Source organism: Chiloscyllium plagiosum, chromosome 22, assembly GCF_004010195.1.
Source record: "Chiloscyllium plagiosum isolate BGI_BamShark_2017 chromosome 22, ASM401019v2, whole genome shotgun sequence".
Classification (NCBI taxonomy): Eukaryota; Metazoa; Chordata; class Chondrichthyes; order Orectolobiformes; family Hemiscylliidae; genus Chiloscyllium; species Chiloscyllium plagiosum.
In genome coordinates, this window is record NC_057731.1 from 49,286,212 (window position 1) to 49,292,450 (window position 6,239).

The following is a 6,239-nucleotide window of genomic DNA, read 5'->3' on the forward strand; positions in this document are numbered from 1 at the left end:
CCTCGAACTCAGCACCGCCTTCCTAACCTGCAATCTTCTTCCTGACCTCTCCGCGCCCACCCCCACTCCAGCCTATCACCCTCACCTTGACCTCCTTCCACCTATCGCATTTCCAACGCCCCTCCCCAAGTCCCTCCTCCCTACCTTTTATCTTAGCCTGCTGGGCACACTTTCCTCATTCCTGAAGAAGGGCTCATGCCCGAAACGTCGATTCTCCTGCTCCTTGGATGCTGCCTGACCTGCTGCGCTTTTCCAGCAACACATTTTCAGCTCTGATCTCCAGCATCTGCAGTCCTCACTGTCTCCTCAAAGATCCCTCACACCCCAGTTATACTCTCTTCCACCCTCTGCCATCAGGCAGAAGGTACAAAAGTTTGAACGCACGTGTGAACAGATTCAGGAACAGCTGCTTCCCGCTGAGTGGCCCAACCAAATGTTAACCCTGACCTCTCTCTCTCCACAGCTGTAAGTGTATTCTACACTGTTCTCTTACGCTGAAGCACTTTGTAAGGTACGGTCTGCCTGTTGAGCACGCAAAACAACACTTTTCACTGTATCTCACCAATAAATCAGTGAAATATCGATGGTTGAGATTACAGTGTGTGAAAGAAAGAGAGAGAGACAGACAGAGACAGGGAAGGGGAGAGTGAGCAGGATTCACAGCACACATCCAGTTCTTGAGAGACGGAACCTCAAAAGAGAACAGCAGAGACAGACTGAAGCAATGAAAACATAATCCTATCAGAAACCAGGCTCAAAATGTCAGAGCGCCTCAGGCAGACTGGGGCTTGACAGAAGCCTGAGGGGCAGAGGGACTTTGTGGAAATCTAGTGCAGAAAGTCTCAGGGAGTTCTGCAAACTCATAGGTAGATAAACAAGAGAAAGACGGTGTGAATTCAAAAGAAATAACAGTAACTGCAGGAAGTGGAAGAGAAAGAGAGAAGGCATAAAACAGGACGAGGAAGAAAACAAAAATGAGCATGAAAGAGGGAGAAAGGAAGAGAAAGGTAAATTGAAAAAAGAGAAAGACAGGAAGAGAAAGATAGAGAGCAAAAGAGTAAATGGAGAAGGGCGATAACGGAAAAGACCGGGGAACAGAAAATGAAAATGAGAAGACCGAGACTTGGATGAATTCCAAATGAAAACTGAATTTAAGGATGTAGAAAGCGCAGAAATGGTTATTTCCAGCGAAAAAAAATCCCAGAGCAGCCCCATTGATCAGATCCAGGACAGTTAAACACTAAGAACAGCGACAGAGCAAAGAAAATGAAGCAAAGTGTTGGGCTGGGGGAGGTGTAAACACAGCAATAAATCGATTGCTTATCGATATCGACATCAGCTGCCCGAGTTTACCTCTCAGTATCGTCCCAGAGTGAGAAGGAACGCAAGCAGTTCCACCAATCCCTCTCCAAAAGTACAAACCGCCTTCAAACAACTCAAAAAGAAATCGGATATAATATTCCGTTGCTTTAAAGTATTAAGCGGTCGCAAGTTACAACAAATTCACTATATCATTTTCCCGACTGCAGCAGAGATGTGCTGAGTAGGCACGTCTCTTTCTAAGAAAAAGCCAACTGGAAATTAAGTGATTAAAACTTACAGCGTGCGCTGAGACTGAGTGGAGACCAGCTGAGGGTAGGAGAGGGATTCTGTGTTTGACAGCGCACACAGTCCAGAGATACTCCCAGTCTCTGCTAATCCCACCTCTGCCTTTTCGCTTTTATCACCACCACGTGTTTACTCTTTCACCCTCTGCCTCGTCCCTTACGCTCTCTGATTTCCCCCTCCTACCCTGCTCCAGAAAAGACCTTTCAGTGTTGTGAAAGTCAGGCAGTCACAGGGTGTGGAGGAGAGATGTAGTGGATGTGGTTCTTTCTGTTCGGCGGTGAGATGATTGGACTGAGAGGTGGGAGCAAGGATCCAGATAGTGTCCCCATTCCCAAAACAAATCCATATGCTGCAAATTTAACATCGGGATCATTGCTGGGGTATAAACAGTAAAGGATATTCTATATTCTATTCTAACTGCAAAACCTAATGCAGATGGGACAGTAAGATCCCATTGCACTGTTAAGTGAAAGAGTGAACGCCACACACCAGACCCACCCTTTCACCCACAGTCTAATAATTATTCTGAATAAAGGTCACTCGTATCCAAATGTTCATTCTGCTTTCTCTCCACAGATGCTACCAGACCTGCTGAGTTTCTCCAGCAATTTTTGTTTCTTTTTGAATTACTCAGCTAATTATCCAATTCCCCTTTTGAATCCCATGATTAACTTCTCCCCAACCCCACATGCAGGTAGAGAATCCCAGATCCTAACCACTCACTGCTTCTCACCATCTTTGCTCAAAGCTGTCTGGTTCCTGACCACTTTCTCCCTACCTACTTGGCCTGGACTCCCCTCGCTTTTGAAATTTCCTTTCTTCCCAAAGGAGAACCGACCTTGTTTCTTCCATCGAATCCAAGGAAACATAGTCATAGAGTCATAGAGGTGTACATCACGAAATAGACCCTTTGGTCTAACCCGTCCATGCCGACCAGATATCCCAACCCAATCTAGTCCCACCTGCCAGTACCCGGCCCATATCCCTCTAAACCCTTCCTATTCATATACCCATTCAAATGCCTTTTAAATATTGCAATTGTACCAGCCTCCACCACTTCCTCTGGCAGCTCATTCCATACATACACTCTCTGCGTGAAAAAGTTGCCCCTTTGGTCCCTTTTATATCTTTCCCCTCTCACCCTAAACCTATGCCCTCTAGTTCTGGACTCGCCCACCCCAGGGAAACGACTTTGTCTATTTATCTTATCCATGCCCCTCATAATTTTGTAAACCACTGTAAGGTCACCCCTCAGCCTCCGACACTCCAGGGAAAACAGCCCCACCTATTCAGCCTTTCCCTATAGCTCAAATCGTCCAACTCTGGCAACATGCTTGTAAATCTTTTCTGAGCCCTTTCAAGTTTCACAACATCCTTCTTATAGGAGGGAGACCAGAATTGCACGCAGTATTCCAAAAGTGGCCTAACCAATGTCCTGCACAGCCGCAACACGACCTCCCAACTTCTGTACTCAATGCTCTGACCAATAAAGGAAAGCATACCAAACGCCTTCTTCACTATCCTATCTACCTGTGACTCTGGTCCCTTTTCCCTGGGACCATCCTCACAATCTACCCTCCCAGGGCAATGTCTTGACCAATCGGAATCAACCTGCCCAGTTTAAAATTTGCACAAAGTATTGCAGCTAACTGTCAATCATAACGATCTGGCAGATTCTCCATGGCAACACCTCAACCCATTAGATTCTACTTGCTAACCAATCTCTTATTCTGTATACATGGTCGGTCTTCCCCTTATTTTGGAATTTTTGCAAACGGTCCTGATGTGTGCCAAACAAAAAGTTTCAATAAAATGGGTCTTTTTTCAACTGAAAATGCACCCTGTCTAATGCCTCGCACCATCCTAAAGAGTCATGCTCAGAATTGGTCACAGTACTGCAGTTAGCACTGCCCCAGTTGGTTATGCTGTGATGGTTCTTTGCCTGGCGTTTTAGTATTTGAAAGCATAGAGGAATTGTTTGGGTCAGTTCTGCTGTTAACTGTACAGAGGAGACAAAATATTACATTTCTATGGTGTCTTAACCACCTCAGCACCAGCAAAGAACTTCCCATCCAATAAAGTGCTTTTGAAGTACAGATTGCTGTAGCCAACTTGCACAAGGTAAACTCCCATCAACAGCAAGGTGCTAATGTCTAGCCAATCTGTCTTGGAGATATACCTGCGTGAAATATTTTCCAACAAACAGGATGGTGGGACAAACCCATCATTAAGCCACTCTAACCCATGCCGTGAGACACAGTTCTTGGTTTCTGCCTACTCCTCCAGCCTAGCCCTACCAGTCCCTGTGTGCTCTGTAAGTCTGGCCTCTCATTGAAAGGCTATTTCCTTTGCTGTACTTCAATCACCCTTGCCTTCAGCTATACGCACCCTCCCTGAAAGTTTGCAAACCTGTGTGCCTCTGCTTCCTCCTGTGAGCCATTCCTTGAAACCTGTGTCTTTGACCAAGTTTAAAGGTGCTACATAAGTGCAAGTTATAATTGTTGTTTCTGCTCTTATTGTCTGCTGAAAAATAGCCTTTTCCACAATAGATGTAGAGCAGATCAAAGTCATTGACTGGGAAAGTGACAGGGTGGGGTACAGTGCTGGTTTTAGCGATCGCTATTCCATTGGAGAGCAGGTTGGACAGGAAGAGGTGTCTCCTTCAAAACCAAGGAGTTTCTCACCTCCTGAGCTGATTAAAATGACCCTTTAAAGTAAGGTGCAGCATCACAAGAGGTCTGAAGACCTGTCCACTTAATTCCATTCTTCGCTTCTTTTCCATATCCATCTCACTATCCTCCTTTCCAAATATGTGTCCACTTCCCATTTAAAATATACTACAGTCACCTCAGTCCCCACTGCTTCTGTGCCACCCCTCTCTCCCCCTCCACCCCACATCCTAACAATCCTCTGGTGAGAAAATAAATTTGTCATCACTTCCATCTGTCTTTTCAGAAAGAGATTAAATTGACCTCCACTGGTTCACCACCCCCTCACTACTGGAAATAATGGCTAAGTCCTTTCTCCCCCATCTCCTCTCTTGAAGCTGTCTTGTTCCTGGAGACAGTTGTGCTGTTGCCTGCAGTATTTCTGTCCCCGAGGCATGTATGCGTCTAGACGCTATGGCTGGATCATTTGTCTCTGAGAGATGTCATATGCAATCCTGATCTTACCCATTATCCATACAGTCAGACTTTCCAATTGAGATAATCCCTTTCCCAATGACGTGGCAGAGCTCCTTTAATAATTGCAACAAATGAGGATGATCGTTTAAGCTCAATCAGTCCATCATGTCCTCTTGAGTTTTTTCCCTCAACATTACTTCATTCCAAAAGCACATACAATTGATTGTGCTCTTGAATACGTTTGGACTTGTTTCGTCAATTCCCCTCCCATAAGAAGGAGCAGGAATAGGCAGTCGTGGGGCATGCATTTAAGAGGAGAGTGGGCAAATTCAAGCAGATGTGAGGGGCACATTTTTTACACAGAGGGTGGTAAGAGTCTGGAATGTGCTGCCAGGGTGGTGGTGGAGGCAGATATGATAGGGGAGCTTGAGGGACTTTTAGATAAACACATGGATAGACAAGGAATGGGGGGATATGGACCAATGGCAGACAGAAGGGATTAATTTCATTTGGAGTCATGTTAGGCACAATAGAAGAGTGTGGTGCTGGAAAAAGCACAGCAGGTCAGGCAGCATCCGATGAGCAGGAGAATCAACGTTTCAGGAATGATGAAGGGGTAATGTCCGAAACACCGACTCTCCTGCTCCTTAGATGCTGCCTGACCAGCTGCGCTTTTCCAGCATCACACTTTTCATCTCTGATCTCCAGCATCTGTAGTCCTCACTTTCTCCTAGTCATCTTAGGCACAATGTTGTGGGCCGAAGTGCCTGTTCCTTTGCTCTACTGTTCTATGTTCCAGTCGATTAAACCTGCCATTGGTCATGACCAATTTTCCACCTCAAGGAGGTAGGATTCTCGCAAGCACCGAAAATCAGAGGGATCATGCTTGTCCACAGGTCCCTTAAGATAGCAGGACAGGGAGACAAAGTGGTTCAGCAGGCATATGGGATAGTTGCCTTTACGTTGAAGAAGTTTGTTGGACTCAGACCTGGAGCATGGACAAACTTTATCGCATGATATCATGGGGAGCACATTTTTCCTTATTGCAATCCGGTGCAACTCCAAAGCACTCCAGATCATCGTGGATTTATATAGTCCGAGCAGACAGTTGTGCAATCAGACATAGAGCCACAAGATAGTCACTAGATGGCCTACATGAACATACACTAGGCAGAGATTATAACATAACCATACACAACAAGCTACTGTTCTCAGACCTTGAGCAAATGCACACTCCAGATACTACATTCGCCTGCTGATAACTTTTGACTGAATTGCATTTCTACAGATAAGCAGTTCTTGAGTTATGTGATAAAAGCAGGAGTTATGTGGTTGTTACAGAATGTTCCAGCAGGCAACGGTCACTCAGGGCAAGGGGCCATGCCAGATGAGAGCAACACCATGACTGACTAAAATGGCTATAGAAGCAGTCCAGCAAGAACAGCTTCCACACTTCATTAGCTGAGGCACAGAGTTAAAGAGCAGAGAGGTGACAGTGGAACATTG

General features: G+C 45.6%; 1 protein-coding gene across 2 annotated transcripts in view; it reads right to left on the minus strand.

The window, feature by feature from the left end:
• loxl4 (lysyl oxidase-like 4) overlaps positions 1–1,705 on the minus strand; it is a 140,582-nt gene extending 138,877 nt beyond the window's left edge. The window contains exon 1 of one of the 2 annotated variants that reach the window (XM_043713008.1): positions 1,601–1,705. The gene's annotated coding sequence lies outside the window, so the exon portion shown is untranslated. Of the gene's footprint in view, positions 1–1,353; positions 1,458–1,600 lie in introns of those variants that run through there. The other variant, XM_043713009.1, reaches the window with a different exon arrangement.
• Between the last annotated feature and the right edge of the window lie 4,534 nt (positions 1,706–6,239).